Below are 21,789 nucleotides of genomic sequence, written 5' to 3' on the forward strand. Positions count from 1 at the left end.
GTGTTCAGCAGCTCCTATACTAAAATTGGAATGACACAGAGAAGATCAACGTGGCTCCTGGGCAAGGATGACATGCAAATTCTTGAACTGTTCCATATTTTTATAGATGAATTAGAAAGAAAAAAAAGGCACAGAAGTTCTGTATGAAAAAAGGAGGTGAAGGATCCTAGCCCCAAGCTCATGCATTACCCCTTTCTCCTGTGGGTACTTATAGTGTCTTGAAGGAACCCCGAAAGCTCTGCAAAGCCAAGACTGAAAGCCATGGATTTCAAAGTGCTTCACTGTGTTGATGATTCTCAATGTCCATATGATAGAAACAAACAGGACTACTCGAATAAATCAGATTTTTCTTGATATTGGTACAGGAGAGAAGTTTTCCCATGGGTACTTATAGAAGAGGTAATATGTCATGCAGTGTATATGTGGGGGTGGGACTTTTTGCAAACACATGGAATATAAAATACTCCTTCATCCAAGAAAAATGAAATATTTTTTATTATATATTACATATATAAACATAAGAAAATATTATTATATATTTACTTATATATGTTATATATATGTATGTATGTGTGTGTGTGTGTGTATATATATATATATATATATATATATATATATATATATATATATATATCTCACATCCTCCGTAACCCAAGAACACAGATGCAAACATACATTGAATATCTCTCTAGTAAATAGTTTCCCAATAGATTGCCTCTTTGTTTTTAATACAAACTTCATAGAAGGCATGTTTCTCACAATGTTTTAGACCAGTCTTTATAAAGAAAAGCTTTTATTTGTATCCCCAAAACTCGATGTACCATTTATATCGAAATAACACACAGGGAAAATAACTTTTCAACTACTACTAAGAGAACATTTGAACCCCATTTTGAAAAGTGCACCAAGAAGCGAAGAAGGGGACATGCAATTGGATGTGACCGTGTCATCCCACACACATCAACTATTTGTTGAAAACTTGAGTTGTCATTTGGTGATTAGAAAAATCATGTTTTAAGCATTTTATACGTAACAAGCTAGTTTGATACTTGCTAAGTATTTTGAGTTTAGTTCCATTTTAGAAAATTATTTGGGGGCTTGGGTTGATAGGTCATGCTTTATAATTTTTTTATTTTTATTTAAAATCACAAGAAATCGGAAGGTCCAAGATGGCGAATAAGGTAGATCCTGTGCCTGCTACATCCCAGGATCACACCAAAATGACAAACAAATTATTGAACAATCAACCTCAAGAAGCATCTGAAGACAAGCTGAACAGAACCCCTGCAACTAAGGATCTAAAGAAGAGGCCACACAAAGTGGCAGGATGGGTGGAGACGCGAAATGGGCTCTGACCCCACACCAACAGATAGTATATGGTTGAACGCTGGGAGGGACCCCTCAAGGAGGAAGGCTTCCGAGCCCCACACCGGGCTCCTCAGCTCAAGGGTCCTGTACTGGGAAGAGGAATTCCCACAACATCTGGCAGTGAAAATCAGCAAGTACCCTGTCTGTCCCAGTGAGACTGAAGGCGGCTGGAAACCCAGGCACCCTCTTAGAGGACCAGCACACAGACTCGCTTGCAAACACTCACCTGGTCTCTGGTGGAGGGGCAGCAACTCGAAAGGTGCCAGAGACATGCAGGGAAAGACTGAGTTGTGTGGCTTTTGGTGAGGGCTGGAGGGACCAGCCATTGTCCCTCTGTGGAGTCTGCCTCATGGCACCATCTTTTCTATGTTGAACCCTCCCCCAAAGGGCCAAATCTGAGACCACATTGGTCTGGTAAAATCCACCCATGCACATCACGGTAGTGACGTCCTGGGTCTCTGCCCAGCACAGCTAGTACTCCATCACACGCAGGGCGTGGGGATGGGGGCACTCTTGGCTACGGAGTGGCCAGCCATGCCTAAGAGCTCTGGAAGCCTTTTACAACAGCAGATCTCCTGCTGCAGTCTGGGCAACTTTTGGTGCTGGGCAGTGACCCCAAACCTGTGCTACAGCCACTCTTGGGCTATTCAGAGGGGTTTATGAGCCAGAGGCAAGTGGTGGCTTGCCGCATTGTTTTTGTGAAGTGGTTGCAGCCCCGGCACCAGTGCAAGAAACGAAAGTGCATTCACTTTGTAAAAACCACTGCCCATACCCTGTAACTCCCTGGAATCCAGCCCTGCCCGCCTAAGGCTGCACTGCTGGGGCACTGTCAACACTAGGTCAGCCAGCCTGTCCTGTGCATCTAAGGAGTCTTTTTTAATGGCTGAGCCTTATGAGCAGCTGGCAGGTGACAACAGGCACAGGGACTCCTGGGCCTTTTGCTAAGCTGCTCCAAGCCCAATACTGGTAGCAGCTGGCCTTGGTTCACAGTGAGGCCACCCCCACATGCCTCCAGGTCCAGCACAGGAAGCAACCAACCATATATAGCTGCATAGCTTTTACCAGGTAGCACCGGGCCGGTCACAGGCAAGGCTGAAATAGGTTTCTTGAGCCTCTCCCAAGAAACACCAGAGACCACACACCCAGAGACTGGCTTCAGACCACACCAGAGCACCACCTGGTTGGCCCCATAAGCGGCGCACCCAAAGGGTGGACTTAACAGGCACAAGAGCCCGTGGGGACGAACCCCACTTGGAGGGGACAGCCTCCATACAGCAGCTCATACACTGTGGGTGACGCCAACCCTCATTCAGTCAGCTTGGGGTCAATCCCACCCACTGACATGCCAAAAGCAATCTAGGCTCAACTATAATAGGAGAATACACACATCACACTCAAGGAACACTCCTGGAGCACATGCACAGGAGATCAGGGCATTTGTGCCACTAGACCACATAGGACACATACTACATAAGGCCACCCAGCAAAGACTGAAAGACACAGGAGATCTACCTAATGCATAGAAGGAAACACAGAGAAGCAGTCAGAATGAGGAAACAAAGAAACATGTCTCAAATAAAAGAACAGGAGAAACCCCCAGAAATAGAACTAAATGAAATGGTGGCAACCAACCTATCAGAACAGAGTTTAAAACACTGTTACAAGAATGCTTAAGGAAATTAGTGAGAATTTCAACAAAGAGATAGTAAACATAAGGGACATAGAAACCATAAAAGAGAATCAGTCAGAAATTAAAGAATACAATAACAGAAATGAAGAATACACTAGAAGGTATCAACAGCAAATTAAATGAAGCAGAGGATTGGATCAGCAATTTAGAAGACAAGGTAGCAGAAAACACCCAATCAGAACAGCAAAAAGAAAAAAGAATAAAAAAGAAATGAAGATAGTTTAAGAGCTTCCAAGACAAGAGAAAGCTAAAGATAGTCATTACCACCAAGCCAGTATTACAAGAAATGTTAAAAGGACTCCTTTAAGCGGAAGAAAGGAGAAACCAAACAAACGAAGATTTAAAATATGAATAATAAAATGGCCATAACTATGTACCTATCAATAGTCACTTTAAATGTAAATGGATTAAATGCTCCAATCAAAAGACATAGAGCAGGTGAATGGATAAGAAAACAAGACCTATGCATATGCTGTCTACAAGAGACCCACCTCAGATCGAGAGACACAAACAGACTGAAAGTAAAGGGATGGAAAAAGATATTTCCCACAAATAGAAATGAGAAAAAAGCTGGGGTAGCAGTATTTATATTGGACAAAATATACTTTAAAACGAAGACTATAATAAGAGACAAAGGAGGACATTACATAATAATAAAGGGATCAATCCAACGAGAGGACATAATCCTAGTAAACATTTATGCACCCAACATAGGAGCACCTAAATGTATATGTATAAAAATATATATCGACTGACATAAAGGCAGAAATCAACAGTAACATAATCATAGGAGGGGAATTTAACACCCCACTGACACCAATGGACAGATCTTCCAGACAGAAAATCAACACAAAAACAGAGGCCTTAAATGACACACTAGACCAGATAGAATTAATTGATATTTTTAGAGCATTTCACCCTAAAGCAGCAGAATATACATTCTTTTCAAGTGCACGTGGAACATTTTCCAAGATAGACCACATGTTAGGCCACAAAACAAGTCTCAATAAATTTAAGAGATTGAAATCATATCAAGTGTCTTCTCTGATCACAATGGTATGAAACTAAAAGTCAAGTACAAGAAAAAAACTGAAAAATACGTGGAACCTAAATAACATGCTACTAAATCATGAATGGGTTGACAATGAGATCAAGGAAGAAATCAAAAGATACCCTGAAACAAATGAAAATGAAAACACAGTGACCTAAAATCCATGGGACACAGCAAAAGCAGTCCTAAGGGGGAAATTCATAGCAATGAAGGCCTACCTAAAGAAACATTTTTAGTATTTCCAGTTTAATATACTTTAATTGTATCTCAATAATACATGAAAATATTGTGATATAGTCATACGAGTTTCTTTATTAATGCATTAAATAAATAAGACCTAGCAGCAAGCCTAACAATTTATAATTTGAAAGTAATGCTGAGTATAAAAGATATTTTAAGGTATTTGTAACAGCCATAATGTGACATGATGATACCTGTTATTTCTATTGGTGACAGAGTCACAGGTCCTGCTAATACTACTGTAGTTTGTGGCCGTATTCACATTTGAAGGGAACGCTAAATTTCAGTTAGAGGTGAAAATAAAGATACTATTTTTCCATGTAGCAACCTTAGCTACATGAAAGTAATAATCTCCCTAGAAAGTAAGCATCTCTAAGCCCCAGGAATATTTAGAGTTAATTATAAAAATGTGCAAAATGGGAAAATGATTTTATCAGTAAGCATATTTTAAGTGAGGTAAGATTCAGAAATCAATGTGGAGCTATTTGATAGGGTCAACATCATCATATCTTTTCATTAAGAAGGAATCTATTCATATTTAGTAATTTGCGTACTTTAAGAGCCATGTTTAAGAGATGTAGGACTATTAGGGTAACATGTTGGTCAGACTTGTTGGTTATAATTTAAAATGTAATTGAATCATGGCTTACACAGGCAGTTTTTAAACTGAAGTCTTATAAGCAATCACTGGAATGCTGAAGAGAAATCCAAATGTGCTGTATAAGCGTGATTTATTAGATTCATAAGAATGGATTGAGTAAGTAAAAATGTTGGGCACTTGAAGTGCTTGCAAAGAAAATCCAGAATATCAAATTTAGAAATGCAGTTTACAATGTTTGAAAGTATTTAGTTAGCTAAGCTTATAAATGGGACCAAATATTAATCAACGACTTCCTTAAAAACAATGGCTAATTTTTGTTCTTTTATTCTTAGAAATCGAACAATGGGTTTGAAAAGGAAACTTAAAAACTCAAGGGGGAAAACTAGGTTGGGTACATAATAATTTTAGTAATTCAAAATTATTTCCTAGAATTTGTGTACAGCTTATTCTGCATATAAAACTCAACCAAACTCACATATAACAGTATGGATGATTGAAAATGGAACAAACCAGTGGAAATCCAGGATCCTTCTCTCATCCTGTGTTTATTTTTGACCTAAGTGTCCCTCCTGTCCCCTTATTTGGGCCTCTGCCATTGAGGAATTAGCCACAAACACAAGAAAATTCTTTTCAGTGACCTAAGAAGAAGAAAGGTCATTTATTACACTGGGCTTAGGAACAAATTTAAAATACTGAACCACTTAATTTTTCAAAACAGTGAAATCTAAACAAATGCTAAACTGGTGAACAAATGTGCATTCATTGCCAAAACCCAAGTTAGTTTGGACAGCATTTTTCCCTGTCCTTCAGCAGAGCTGAATCCCTTGGCCTGCCCTCTCCAGCAGTGTAGAAAATTCCCAAGGGGAATAAAATAGTCTTACAATAAGCATTTTTAACAATCTACAACACTAATGGCAGTTAAATACCAATATACAAACTTTCCTCCTTGCAGAATTACTGGAAAGATCAAATAAAACAATCTTTTTATGATCTCCCCAATTTGAGATGATTTCTTTGCTTACCAGATAATTCTCTTTCAGCATTCAGTGAATGTATTATTTAGGATATCAGTATGGCTGCAGAGACAGATATATCCCCAAAGTGGCTTTTATTTGATACTTCTTTTTTCTCACTTAAAAGTCTGGGTAGGCAGTTGATGGCTGGTTTGGTAGCTCCACAATCATCTAGGATCTAAGGTCCTTTTGTTTTATTGCTCTGCCATCAACAAGTGACTTTCATTTTATAGTCCAAGATGGCTGCCCTAACTCCAGTCATCACATCTGCATTCCAGCAGCAGGAAGGGGGAAAAGAGCCGTAGACTCCCTCCTTTCTCCTAAAGGAACTGCCCAGAAGTTGAATACATCACCTCCATTCACATCCCATTGACCAGAATTTAATGATTAGCTGCGTGGGAGTTTGGGAAATGTAGACTTTGTCTAGGCAGACAGACAGTGCCAAGCACAAAATTGTATTACCCTGTTTCCCCCGAAATAAGTCCTAGTCAGACAATCAGCTGTAATGCGTCTTTTGGAGCAAAAATTAATATAAGACCTGGTATTATATTATATTATATTATATTATATTAATTATATTATATTATATTATATTATATTATATTATATTATATTATATTATATTATAAAACCTGGTCTTATATTATAGTAAAATAAGACCGGGTCTTATATTAATTTTTGCTCCAAAAGACGCATTAGAGCTGATGGTCCTGCTAGGTCTTATTTTTGGGGGAAACATGGTACTGCAATAGGAAAGGAGAACAGATACTGAGCAACAGCTATCAGTCTCAGCCACATTCAACATTCAACTCTACAGACCACCGAGTTGTGTGTGCATTGTGATTACTCTTGTGAAATATTCCTTGCAGGCTCAAACTGGTATGAACATTTAAGAGAGAAATTTGGAAATACCCATTAAAATGTAAAGCATGACCCAGGAATTCTATTATCCACCTTTTTATCTCTAGACAAACACATCAAGTAGTCTGCAACGAGCATGTGCAAGAAGATGTTCATTGAGCCTGTTTATAAGAGTAAAAAGATGGAAGCAAGTGGCAATCAAAGAGAAATAGCTAAATGACCTGCTGGTGTACCCATATTTGAGACTACTTAAGGAGGCGGTGAATCTATACGTATGGGAAATGTAGTTTGTAGAATGTCATAAACAGAAGTGACAGTGTTCACATATTTAGAAAGAATATATGTGTATGCACATGTACTCATAAATATTCAGAGAACTGTCTGGAAGAAGTTGTATATTAAAAAGATGAAGAAGGATTTATATCTGAAAAAAGAAAACATATACACATATAAAATATTTATTTTAAAAGAAAATAATTATTTATTCCCACATATAGTATATAAAATACTATATACTACAAGATAGTATTATTTATCATTTACTATGAAAATACCTGTTATGTGCAGAATACCTCTCATTTAAATTAATCTGATGTTTTCTCATTAGATTTACGTTATGCATCTTTGGCAAGAATACCATAGAAATAATAATGTGTGCTGTGTATCACAGGTTTTCAATTGGTCCCATTAATGGTGATATTAACTTTAATACTTAAGGTGGTGCTTGCCAGGCTTCTCCACTAACAAGTTACTCTTTTCCTTTGTAATTAGTAAGTATTTTGTGGGGAGATACTTTGAGACTATATACATATCCTGTTCCTCATCAAGCTTTCAATTTATTGACTTATTTCTACTCTTTCATTCAATGGGTATAATCCATTACTATCTTATTTATTGTAACGTCCACACTGTCCCAGGTTGGGCCAGGGGGAGCCATTCTTGCTGGCTCCTGTGTCCGTTTGACATGTCCCCATCATTTTTTGAGCACTCTCTTCCTTTCTGTCCAAAGAAGATGTTCAGTTTCAACTTCTGCTTGTTTTGACCCAGTCCTGGAATTAGCTATTTCTCCAAAAATTTCTGGTTCCTTTTAGTGGAAAATAATTTTAAGAAACCAAGATCTGGGTGTTAATTTGTCTGGTGTTATTGTTGTGTCTCTGTACTCAGGCGCCCTCAGTGGAAAGAGCTATATACACATACATATACAGACACTTACACACATACAGACACACACATACAGACGCATATACACATACAGACACACATGTACAGACACATATACACTTATAGACACTTACACACATACAGACACACACAGATGCATACACACACACACACACACACACACACACACTTACACACATACAGGTGCATATATACGTCCAGCCACTTACATCTGTTTTTTGAGTGTCATAAACTGACTCCATAATTCATTGGAAAGAGGAAATATCTGATTAGAACATCTTGAAAAGTCACCCCAATAAATTTAATTTAAAAAAATGAATAACAAATTATCTTACCAGATATCAAAACAGATAGTGGAGTTATAATAATTAAAACTGGAAAGTGTTGGCGTAAAGAGACAAATAGATCAATGTAGCAGAATATGGAGTCTAGGCACAAACACATATTTATGCAAATATATTTTACTCAATGAGGAAGGCATGGATTACTCTGGTGAAACAAATGACTCTCCACTGGGAAAATTTAATACTTACCCCTCCTCAGTCATCAAAACAAATTCCAAAGTAAAAGATAAAGGGCAGTGCACAAGAAACATTTGCTAAATATAAAACAGATAAACTACTCATAGTTCAGAATACATTTATCAACATTTATCACATTCCTACAAATCAGTAAAAGACAAACAACCCAGTATAATAGTGAATTAAGAGTATGACTATGCAATTAACAAACCATGTAATAGAAATAGCCAACAAGCATGCTCAACTTCACTAAAAATCAGGAATATACAAAATAAAACACACTAAAATATCCTGTGGTACCTGCAGGTTGGTAAACATGAAAAAGATTAGTAATAATGAGTTTGGATGAAGTTGTAAAGAAACGGGGATGCTCATAAAGTATTAGGAGATACGGAAATTATTCCCCTAAACGGTAGGAGAAAGTTCAACAATAAAATATATGCATATATGTATGTATCTATTACATTCTGAATTTATATATATTTATATTCTTTTATGTTCTAATTTTTATATATTCATATACATTTAAAGTGTGCACACCTTTCAGCCTAGAAATTTAACTTCTATTAATATCATGTAGTTAGTCATGTCGGGGCACGGAGAGGCATATTTAAGCATCTTCATCGAAATAGAATAGCAAAAAATTGCCAACCAGTTAAACCAATAGGGAATTGGATAAATAAATTAGGGTACAAACATTCTATGCAGCAGTTATAAAGAATGAAGTAGAGGTAGAGGTGTATGTTCATAAAAACTTCCCAGGATATATCATTAAATGAAAAGGAATTACAAAACTAATATGTAAAATATGGTCCCATTTATGTAAAAAAAAATCCCACAAAACACATCTTTTTCTCCCTCTCCTTCCCTTCACTTCCTTCCATATACTTTGGAAATGTACACATGAAGCTAATACCAGTGACCACTTAAAGGGAAGGGTATTTGTTTTAGAGGAAGAGTAGAAGCGGGGTCAAGATAACTTCACTTTATTTATTTTCTTTGATTTTTTTTGGTGATGATAATGTATTAATATATTACTGGGATAATTAAAAATAAATTGTAAAACCAATTATTTTAAAAAGAGAAAATATTTTAGGTTAAAAGAACTAATATATTCACATCGCATAGCACAGACCTGGCACATAATGAAATGCTAGCTATTGTTATTCTATTTTTAGGTGAGTGATTTTTGACAAAATCAATTTCCCAGGAGGCAGGATTCCAGGTTCCTGGCTTTGTTACTAACTTGCTCTGTGACTGTTCCCATTTTGGATTCCCAGTTGCTCCTCTATAAAATGAAGGGGTTAGACTAAAGTCTCTCTCAGCATTAAAATTCTAAGTTTAGACACATTTTGCAAAAGTTCTCGCCAATAAATTTTGTGTTAGTTTTCTATTGCTGTGTAACAGATTATCACAAAGTGGCTTAAAATAACACACATTTAACACACATTTAATAACAGTTTCTGTAGGTCAGGAGTTCAGGCAGGGCTTCACTGGGTCCTCTGTACAGTGTCTCCAGGCTGCAGTCAAGGCATGACCAGGCTGCGTTTTCACCTGGAGGCGTAACAGCTAGGAGAGCACCCACTCCCAAGCCCTTTCAGGTTGTTGGTACAATTCTTTTTCTTGTGACTATACGACTGAGGGTCCCTCAGTTGGAGGCCACCTTGAAAGTCATCAGTTGGAGGCCACCCTCAGATCCCAGAGGCTGCCTGCAGTTTCCTGCCATGTGGTCCTCACTCTGTAGACAGTTTAACTCACCATAGACAATTCACACTCACCAAAGGCAGTTCACACTCACCATAGGGAGCTCACAATTATTACAGGGAGTTCAACTCATTATAGGGAGTTCAACTCACCATAGGCAGTTCACACTCACCATAGGAGCTCACACATAGCTGTTTGCTTCTTATAGGCCCAAATCTCTCTTGACTCTAGTACATGCTAGCAAGACAGGGTCACACACAGATACATATGTATACAAAATCTACATACATATCTTATGTATAAAATTCCTGTGATATATATATGTAAATATGTTTTACATACATAATATACATAAATTATATACATATCAAATTATATATATACAAATTATATACATACATATATATATATATATATATATATATATATATATATATATATATATATACAAATCATATCTACATCGGTATATATAATCACAGGAATGATTCCCTTCACCTTTGCCATAGGTTACATTAGTAACCTAATTAACGGACTGACATCCCCATGGCTAGAAGCAAGTCACAAGTGCCCCCCACCCCTACTAGGGAAGGTAATTCCACAGGGCATTGACACCAAGAAGCGGATTTCATGGGGACCACCTTAGAATTCTGCCTGCCACAACATCTCTAAGTTGCAATCCTTTAAAAAAAAAACAAAAAAAACTTCTATCTTTCCATTGATGAAATGATTTAGAAAGTGGAGTAGGGAGGAGGAAAGGGGACTTATCAGGAAGGTAGAATTTCATTTTCAAAATGGAGTTTTGCAGCAAAGATGACAAAGCTTTACTGCCAGAATTTTTATTTATGATTCAGAGCCTACTATCTACACTAATTTTAAATTGTTCCTTCAAGCCATAGAGCACTGAAAAATACATATTTAAAGAGCATGTGAAATAGAATCACCTCTAGACAATTATTCTGAAAAATTAATTCCTGCCTGAATATTAAAAAAAAAAATCAAGTCCATCATTTGGATTCTATTTTTTTTCTCTCTCTCTCTTTTTTTTTTCTCAACCCTATTAAAAATCGAGTACTGGGTGACTCTGGCATGCTTGGAGGGCAAAGTTAAGATTGAAGGATCAAATAAAACGAGTCCCTCTGCAATGTGCATTTAGGCTGAGATCATTTGCATGAAATAGTGTGAAGCAAGGAGGAGAGGAATTAACCTGATATCCTTTAAAAAATATGGCAATGTCAACCCAGGAGCAGACTCAGATAATAAAGATGGATGGGAGAAAGAGGCAGGGAGGAGAACTGGTCTTCACATGAACAGGTGAGTGTTAGGATTGAGTGGAACTTCCATTGTAATGTAAACTTGCATCCTATCTGTACAGGCGGCATCCTCCCATCCCAAGCCAACATGAGCCTCTTTCACAAAGGGAAACAAACAAATCTGCAAATGCTTTCCTAAGATGGCCTAACGAAAATGTTTGTTAGGGGAGAAGGTTTTGCTGTTCTTCGCCTCCCAGCAAATGGATGATTTGCCACAACAGTTAAAACAAATGTTTCGGTTAGGGAGCCACTTCTCAGGCGAATAAACATCTTCAGCAGAAGTAAACATTGATGGTGTTAGGACAGAGTAAAATAAAGTACTTTCCAGCTACTGTTGCCTGTGAAGTTGAAATACAGCTTTATGTATGAAACTATTTGTCCCAGTGCTTCAAAAAAAAAAAAGGTTTTTTTTTAATTAGATGTCATAATTAATGATAAGACATTTTCATATAACATGTGGATTCTTAGCATCTCCTGAAAAATTGGAACTGCTGTCAATACTAGGCTTATATTCCTGCCTAAATGGCATCAGTTGATGGAACGGAGTGGTGGTTATTCTCTCCAGTTCACCACAGTCTTCACCACTCCCTGTCGTCTCACACGTGGACTTCTTCATTCATTTATTTTTTTACTCCCCAGCCCCTGTAGGTATTTGAATTTGCAGCCTTTAATTAGATGCACATCTAAGCTTTTCAACTTGCAGGACATCAAGTTTAACCCTCTGATTTTACAATTGTGAAAACTGAGGTAGAGGCCGAACTGAAGCAGATCCTGGTCTCCTGACTTCTTCCCCACCCCCAGATTTATTGAGGTATAATTGACATATAACACTGTGTACGTTTAAGGTATACAATGTATTGATTTGATCCACTTCTATATTACAATACGGTCACCCACCCTAGTAGCATTAACTCACATCACATCACAGAATTGCCATTTCTTTTTGTGGTGAGAGCATTGAAGATTTACTCTCTTAGCAATTTTCAAGTACATAATACAATATTGTTAACTAATCACAATGCTGTGGATTAGATTCCTAGAAATTATCCATTTTCTAACTGGAAGTTCGTACTCTTTGACTTCTAAGTGATTTCTCTTTCTGCTCTGACCCTGCTTCTGTTGTTCTACATGTATCACTAGGAGTTGAAATTCTCTAAATTTCTTTCCAATTATGTGACTAAACAGTACATGGAATTATCTTCTTCGTAACTGCTTGGTATCTGTTTGAGCAGAAAGTCCGCTCTGAGGCTTTCCAAGTTACCTCTAATTGGAATTCATGATTTAGGGCAGTGTCACCAAGGTGGAGTAGGTAGGGCAGATCATCCACTGGGATCCAAAAGACAATAAAAGAACTTCTATTTCTAATATGCCATTTTAATCTAAAATAGGAAGCAAGACATTCAGATTTATGAATACTTAATATTCCAGTTGGCAGTGGTTTCCCCTCTGACTGTATGTCTTGAGTCCCTTACTGTGTCTGAGACGTTCAGAGGGCAGAGCTGGAGTTTTGCCAATGCCGACGGGTTGGGAGCCACACACTTTCACGCATTCATTTACCTCCGTGATGTGTTGAAGGTTAAGTCAATTAACTTCTGCTACTTAGAGATCAGCAAATGCTGTGAAGAAATTACATGTGCTCCCTCTCTATGTCTCAGACAACTTTTCATTTCCTCCCTTATTTTTGGAATGTCTTTCACGTCGGCAGTGGAAGTCATTAGAGCAGCCCTTGCAGCGGGTTGCTAGGTTTTGGGAGGAGCTGAGAACTTGTCTCTTTTCCAGCTCCCCAAAGAGCATCACCTCATTTTGGTAGTAGGCCCGGGCTTTCCGATCCATGCGTGTCCACCATTCCCTGAGTAGGGTGGCACCCTGGTCTCTAGCATCAATCCTGGTACACTGTCTCGTTGCAGGCCAACAGCTGTCCAGAGACCTCTCACAACAAGATCTCAAGTTAGAGTTTGCCCGACACTTATGGGAAAAGAGGAGCCCCATCGAATGGCCTTCTGAGGTGGTTGCCTACGTAGAGGAGGCAGGTGAGTGACACCAATTTGCCCCAATCAGCTGCCCCTATCTATTTGTGGGACAGTCAGTTATATGACACAAATGGAGGCCCACGCACCATATCCAACTGTCTAAATATCCAAATGTTAAATATGTTCTAGCCTCCTCCTTTTACAAATGATGACCTGGAGAGACAAGTTCAGGTTTAGAATTCTTGGACTTTTCCATGTTCCGGTTGGAATGTAACCCAGCCCATAGCCCACCTCCATCTACCTCTAGCTCCATCTTACCACAGGGGGCTCTTTGCATACATGTCCTGAATGTCCAAGCTTAGCCCCACTCCCTTGGCGCCCCCCCCCCCATGGGGCTGCAGGGTGTGTCTCTTGCTGCAGCAATCTGCTTTTGGGAGGACGGCCCTGGGGGAGCAGCTCACACAGCCCTGGAATGAAATTTCAGGACCCCAAGGTGCATCGTCTGGGAGAGGAGTGTGAACTGTGGGCATGTACATCCCCTTCACCTTGCCAACTTCTCCCCCATGAAGAGGGCACCTTGGAGGAGGACCAGACGGGTGGCTATTCTAGTTTTAATTGAGCTAATCCTTCCCAAATGGCAATGGACAAGTGGCCAGAGAGATTCCTTGGGGAGATGATGGGAACAACGCAAGCACGGGAAGAGGGCAGAGTTTACATTCCTCCCGCACCGCACGCTTGGTCAGCCACACACTTATTCTGGGCCTTCAGGGTAAAGGTGGCACTTGAAAAATGAGAGAGAAATGGATTGCTTTTTCGAAGAAAATTAGACAATGCAGAGAGCATTTTTAAAACAGTAGTATATATACATACTTAATAAGTAAATAAATAAGTATTGAAGGAGTTGGTGCAAAACATTTTGCCTGATCAGAAGTTTGGAGGCCACTGCTTTAGGGTAGAATGTGATCCAGGATAAAACAAAACATGTTCCCTTTGTCATCGACACTTTAGCAGGCCGGTCTGAGAGTGGATGCTTTCTTCATTTTTCCTCTTAGACCTTTTCAAATAAATTATGCCATTGCTTCCGGGGGGCAGAAGGGGCGGGTTTGTTAGTCTGTTGCCTTCAGCACCCAGGAGCCTCTGGTTTCTATTTCATAATCGGAGTGATGCAGGCAGCCAGAAGGCAGTTTGCTTTTGTTTAAGCTCTTGATTTTTAGGACTGATCTGAGGAATCCTGTGTACTCAGTCCCAAACAGAGAAGTCACTGCTGACGGCTGGAGACAGTGAAAACCATCAAGCAGTGGTGAGCATGTTGGCACTATGGAAGTGTTTGATAACAGATGGAAAGGAGCTAGGAAAAATCACTATCGTTTATAGAACCCTTACCCAACAGGGCACTGTGGACTTTGGGTATTCAATCTGCATTCTATCCTATACAGTAAGAACTACTAATCACCCCAATTTTAAATGTCACATTTTGGAATAATTTCAGACTTTCAGAAAAATTGTAGCAACAGTATAGAGTTCCCATATACCTTCACCCAGCTCCCCCTAATGTGAACGATTTACATGACCATAGTACAAGGAGCAGAATCAAATTCCAAGCTCCAACCTCATTTTTTCTAGTCCCAGCTCTCTGGGTCTTCTAACTGTTGGCCCATTCTTGGGCTTCTTCCCCCAAGCATCTCTAGAATCACCTGTTTCCCTTTTCAGCTCGATTGTGACTACTGAAGGTTTCACTGTCAGGTAGGCCCTCACCACGTAGTGGCCCCTGGCCCCTGCAGGTTCATGCCACCTTCACAGCTAATGCTTCCAGCGGAAAGAGAGGACTTCTCTTTCCCACGATTTCCAATAAAATGCTGGGACTGGGGCTCATGGGCTCAGGTTGCATTGACTGTGCATCCCTGAACCAATCACTGTGGACAGAGAGACCGAATTCTCTGACTGGCCAAGCCTAGGTCATGTGCTCACCTAAGGTGGGGGATCATTTCCCCCAACCCCCAAACGGCATGAACTGAAACTTGGTGAAGGGGGTTTCAGAAGGAAAACTGGGGTTTCTAGAGGAAAGGGGAATGTATGCTGGCTGGGAAAAATTATTACCATTCTGCATGTCAAATTTTATATACCCTCTCTGGTCACACCCACTGGGATTCTGCTTCTTTAGGTCTGGGGAGGGGTCCAGGCATTTGTAATTTTAGGAAGCATGCCAAGGGGATTTTGATTTATAGCCAAGATTGGAAATGACTGGTTTATGGAATTTGCTCTAACCTCCCTGGAGTAAGAAAGGGGCCCATTTCACAAATGTGATTCTAAAGTTTCTCAGTTGAAAGGCATTGACAGGAGGCATTCACATCCATTGTGTTGAAGACTTTGGTAGGAGACATCTGTTACTCTGTGCACTCAACATTCTTTCCATCCTCCCACACAGGGGCCGCCAATTTCATGGTCCCACCTCTCCTACCTCAGGACCATGTGACTCAGGAGGATCCAATCAGAGTGTCCCAAGCACGATAGCCACAGAATTTGGGTAAGTGTGACAAAACTAGAGTCCACATCAGGGATTTTGCTGACACTGTTGTAAGGTACCTTCCCACTGGGGTTCTGAATAGATAGAATGTCAGCCTGGAGATGCTCAGGGACATCTTTGACACCATGAGAGGGGAGCCTGCTTGAAAATGAAGCCACACAGAGGAGGGCAGATCCAAGAGAGAGAGAGGGACAGCTTCCTGATGACTTGAGCAGCTGGATCCAGCCATACCTGAAGCTAAGTACTTTTGGATTTCCCATTTCCATGAGTCAAATGTGTTTCAATGACATGAGCCAATGTATTTCTCTGTTTGCTTAAGACAATTTGAGCTAGGTTTCTGTCAATTATAACTAAAAAGTTCCTGAAGAATACCCTCTCCCTTTTATTTGGTTAACTCTTGTCCATCCCTCCCATATCAACTTCAAGGCCTCCCTGATTCTCAAATCTGGTTTGGTCTCTCCTCTGTACATCCCCAGAACCCTGTATTTTCCATATATTAACACTTATACCTCTGCACTGTTGTTTCCTATTTGCTATTTAGGTTCTCTCCCTAGACTCTGAGCCATAAGTATGAGTGTCTTCCCATGGTAGTTACTACTGTGGCCAGCTCTGTGCCTTGTGTATAGTAGGCTGTGAGCAATTTTTGTCAATCAGATAAATTACTTATTTAATTAAAATCATTAAACCAGTATCTAGGAGGCTACAGCTATCAATTTTGAGAGACTGAGTCGATGTTTGAATCACTGTGTTGAGAATTGTGTGATTGAATCCAGATTCATCAAGAAAAAAGTGCTGCAGTCGATTAGTGATGCCTGTCACAGGTCTGGAAATGAAGAGTTGTTGTATGTGTGCCACATATCACGTCTTTGGTTTGTATTATCCCTGAATTATTGTTATTTGCTCTTTGTTTGTTCCATAAGTGAATATCTTGTCTCTTTAATTAGATTGTAACCTCTTTGACGGCATGGATCAGACCTTTGGCTTTTCAAGCATTACTAACTTCTCTGGATCAGACATACAATTGCTCAATAATAATTTGTTGGCAGACAGACTTACCTTCTTTCAAAGTGATAAATTGGAGAGTCATACTGTAACCATCTAGTCAGGCTCAGCACTTGTCCATGGCCTAATGAGGAAAAGGCCAGGGATCGGTTCCTCCATTTTATAGATTAGGAAAGACAAAAAGAAAGGCAGGCAAAAACGTTTTCCTACACTTCCTACTTGATGCTTGTGATGGTTAATTGTATGTGTCAACTTGACTGGCCAATGGGCGCCTACATTAAACATTATTTCTGGGTGTGTCTTTGACGTTGTCTCTGGATGAGATTGGTATTTGAATAGGTGAACTCTGTAAAGCATAGTGGGTGGGCATCATCTAATCCATTGAGGGCCTGAAGAGAACAAAAGGCAGAGGAAGGAAGGATTTGTCCTCTTTTTTGCCTCCTGCCTGCCTGCCTCAGTGGGGACATCTCATCTCATCTTCTCTGGCCCTTGGATAGATTTAAACCACAGGCTCCCTGGTTCTCAGGCCTTCAGACTCAAATTCAGAGTTATACCACTGGCTTTCTTGGGTCTTCAACTTGCAGATGGCAGATTGTGGGACTTCTCAACCTCCATACTTTTGTGATCCAATTGGTCATAATTATCTATCTATCTATCATCTATCTATCTATCTATCTATCTATCTATCTATCTATCTATCTCTATCTCTATCCTACTGGTTCTGCTTCTCTGAAGAACGCTGACTAGTACAATGAAAGTGCTATTTCATGACATCTGTGAGAACAAGCTGTTGTACTAATCAAAGGGCTGCAACAATTCCTAAGAATAAAAGAAGCAACAGGCTTCAAGAATTCCTGTGAATGAAATCAGTGAGTGAGCTGGGCAGTGTAGGCTGATCTCAGCCCGACTTGCCATACTCTACTGCAGGGGCTAGAAAGCTGCAAACTACATTCCCAGAGGCCCTTGCTATCTGGCTTCCTACAGATGCTACCAAGGAGAGGTCTTGATGGGTCAGTGGAAGGCAGGTAAAGGCAGAGGCATTTCCCCAGGTCCTGGTGATGCCTCTGACAGGTGACAGTGGCAGCAGCAAGAGCAGCAGTGGTGGCAGGGGTGACGTGTGGCTTCTGATCCTGCTCAGGCAGCTCATTCCCATCAGCAGCAGACTCGAAGGCACCACACCTATGGATTCTGGCAACTTCACCCCCCCTCTTGTTTCTCCAGCCCTCCAACACCTTACTAATCAATCCCCTGCACTAAATTCCCTCTGTGAAATATGAGATTGGATACTTACTGATAAAAATCAACTGGTGTAACATGCACTTTTACAGTTATCTACCTAGCCCACAATCCCATTTGCTGAGAGCAGCCTCCAATGACCTAGGTGTATGGAGCCCTGAGGCCAACTGTTCACCATGTGAACCCCTCTTTGGCCATTGTTGACGCATCTGATTCAAACTGGGCCAATCAGATTTACCCTCCAGGGAATCAGAACATGTGACACACAATCACTGAGTGGTCTCTGCTACTGCTCAATTTTAAAACAAGTAACTGTGTCTTGCCTGGGATGACACTGTCCCCGGGTGCAATGTCTGGAGACATTTTTGGTTATTGAAACTATTGCCATCTAGTGGTTGGAGGCCAGGGATTCTGCTTAACATCCTGCAATGCACAACAAGGCCCCCATAGAGAATGATACTGTCCAAGATGTCAGTGGTGACAGTGTAGAGGCTGGAGGTTTGGAGCTGGCCATGCTTGCCCACATGCCTGCTGGGGAAGGAAAACATAGCCTCAAGTGAAAGAGGGAACAATGCAGACGCATGCCGTGGGCACGGCAGGCAGTGGGTCATGAGCGTGGATGTACAGAGAAGTTTTATTCATTTTTTAATTAACTGGTTCCTCGTGAGCCCCCTTTTATGGAAAAAAAAATGTTTACTCTTATCTTTATTTGGTTAAAACTTTGTCTAGTGAGAATGAATGAACCACAGCTGCATGAAACAACATGGATAAATCTTAGCAATAAAACGGCACATTGGAAAAGCAAGTCTCTTTAAATTACAGACAATATGATATTATTTTTATAAAGCTTCCACACAAGCAAAATTTTTACAAATGTTGCTTAGGGTGACATACATATTCAATAAAACTATTTTTAAAAAGCTGAAAGATAAACGGAGAATTGAGAACGTGGCCCCCTTGTGGCAGGGTGGTGAGGGGAAGGCAGGGTGATGAGAGAAGGGAGAATATAGTCAATAGTGTTAGTAATATTTTGAGGGTTAAGTTGGCTGCTGGATTCACAGGTCTTTGATTCATTATTATTCTTTATAACATATATTTTACATATAATTTTTGCATGAATCATATGTTGTAGGGGCCCACAAACTATGGCCTATTGGCCAAATCTGCCTGTGGCTTGTTTTTGATTAACCTGCAAGCTATGGTTTTTATATTTTAAAATGGTTGAAGAAAATCAAAAGAAGAATAGTTCATGACACATGAAAATTATATGAAATTGAAATTTCAGTGCCCATAAGTCTTAATTGGAACTCAGCCACATTCAGCTCATTTACAAATGTCTATGGCGGTTTTAACTCTATAAGAGCAGAATTGAGTATTTGCAACAGAAACCATGTAGCTTGGAAAACTAAATATTTACTATCTGGGCCTTTATAGTAAAAGTTTGCTGACCCCTTCAATATCACATTAAAGAAGAAATTTAAAAAAAAAAATCTCTCTTACAAAAATCTTTCTTACAAAAAGAGTCTAATTCAGTAATTCAAATAGTTCTTCTAAGTAACGCTCAGCCTTTGGGTTAATCGGGTTCCCTGGTTCTGTGTCTGCTCTGCTAAGGTGACCTCCAGGTGTTTGGGGGCAGAGTGAGCACAGGTGGCCTGAGTGGTATCAAGCCTGGGCAGGGGGCTGTCCATGTCCCGCTATTGAGACTCCTTGGGTTGATGTGGGGCCCTGGGACCTCTGCAGTGGAAGCTGATGGTTGGTGTAGCTGGACGTCTGTTCTTCCCCAGCTCAGCCAGAACCCAACCACTAACTTGCTCTGTCCTTAGCTTTGGGGCTCTTTGAGCCAACCCCTATTGCCCTACCAGCTGGTGGCTGCTACCCCCTCCACCGGCCCTCTGGCCGGGACAGTCCACCTTCCATTCCAGGCTCTGCAGTAGGGCGTGCTGCTCTCACCACCCCATAACAGATGAGCCAGATCCCGACTTAGCTGCCTTAGGAGTCTTACCTTATAAAGCCCCAGGGACTGCCAGGCTTCGTCCTTGCGACGTAGGAACCAGAAATAGCAGGGGAGAGAAAGAAAACGCCAAGGCAACCCTCAACCTCACCAACTTGCCACTCAAAGTTCAGTTCCGTGTGATGGTTCCCAAGTGCGGACAAGCCAGCCAGATGGAGCCAGAGAGAGGACGCATTTTCAGAGTCTTACTAACGGAGATTGAGACCGGAGGTCCTCTTTCCTCAGGCTCCCCAATCCTGTCCCCTGATGAAAGGCCCCTGTCTCCTGGCCAAAACCCAAGGTGGGAAGTTAAGATACAGATGTCTGCTTTTCTCTCCTTGTCTCGGTCAAGTGATTCCTTGTCCCTTTGTTGTGATGAGTCTCAAGGCTTGGATCCAAGGAAGGAGGCTGCACACAGAACAAGATTTAAAGATCAAAATCAGGATGCACCTATTTCTGCAGGGAATTGGAGAGAGAATTGCCCCAGAATGAGAGGTGTCATTGTCTGGGCCCCGAAAGCTTTTCATTCTTGTCTTGTACCTGCTGAAGCAGCCTGCATGGTCAGACTTTGGAAGCCATGGGACACCCCTGATTCCCTGTAACAAACTCCTTTGTTTGGTTTAGAAGTACCCCCTTGCAATTTTATGTAAGTTTTTCTTACTTTCAATGAAGGGCCTACCTAACCTACGCGAATTCTGCAATGCATTCGTGTCTTTTAGTAGACATGTTCTTGATGGGAGGAAGGGGAGGCAAATTCTTCCCAAGCACAAATATTTCACTGTTATGTCTTTAAACACCCTCCCACCCCAAAACACACACACATTTACTCAGACATTCAGTCCAAAAATGAAAATCAGCTTCTCCTCATCATCCTCAACTCTTCAAGGGTGTCGAATGATTTTTAAAGTAGACAGTCTGGGAGAAACAATGAAGGAGATTAAAGTGTATTTACTCAACGGACTAACATGCCGATGGATGGAAGACAAACAAGAAGCCTGGCTCAGGGTAGCAGGTCACCATAGCAGCCACCGTTTCTGCAGATTCTGCTGTGCACCAGGGGCTGGGCCAAGTTTGGGATACACAGTACTCATTTAATCCCATCCACACTGTGATCTTACGATTCCCATTATATGGACGAGGAAACTGGGGCCAAGAGATGTTATGTGATTTGTGCGATTTGATCTTATACTTTGTGCTGGAACAGCCCAGATTGGAACTTGGGCTTCCCCTTGGCACCAAACTTTCAGTTCCTAAGTATGTGGCTGTATTGTATTTTTAAAAGTATATACCAGGGGTTCGCAAACAATGGCCTGCGGGCCACCTATTTTTGTAAAAAATCGGAACACAGCCATACCCATCTACTTATTATTATCTGTGGCTGCTTGTGCCCTACAGTGACAACCTCGAGCAGCTGTAATAGAGACCGTAGGGCCTTCAGTACCTAAACTATGTACTGTTAGGCCCTTTACAGAGAAAGTTTGCTGATGCCTGGTGTATACCATATTTTATCCAGTGTAAAAAAG

The 21,789-nt window shown here is 40.5% G+C and overlaps 1 non-coding gene across 1 annotated transcript; it reads left to right on the top strand.

Annotated features, from left to right (window-relative positions):
* LOC141568333 (U6 spliceosomal RNA) lies at nucleotides 1-102 on the top strand. Its single transcript, XR_012491484.1, has one exon. It is a non-coding gene; the product is annotated as a U6 spliceosomal RNA (small nuclear RNA).
* Nucleotides 103-21,789: the final 21,687 nt, after the last annotated feature.

This window comes from Rhinolophus sinicus, linkage group LG13 (assembly GCF_036562045.2).
Source record: "Rhinolophus sinicus isolate RSC01 linkage group LG13, ASM3656204v1, whole genome shotgun sequence".
Taxonomy (NCBI): Eukaryota; Metazoa; Chordata; class Mammalia; order Chiroptera; family Rhinolophidae; genus Rhinolophus; species Rhinolophus sinicus.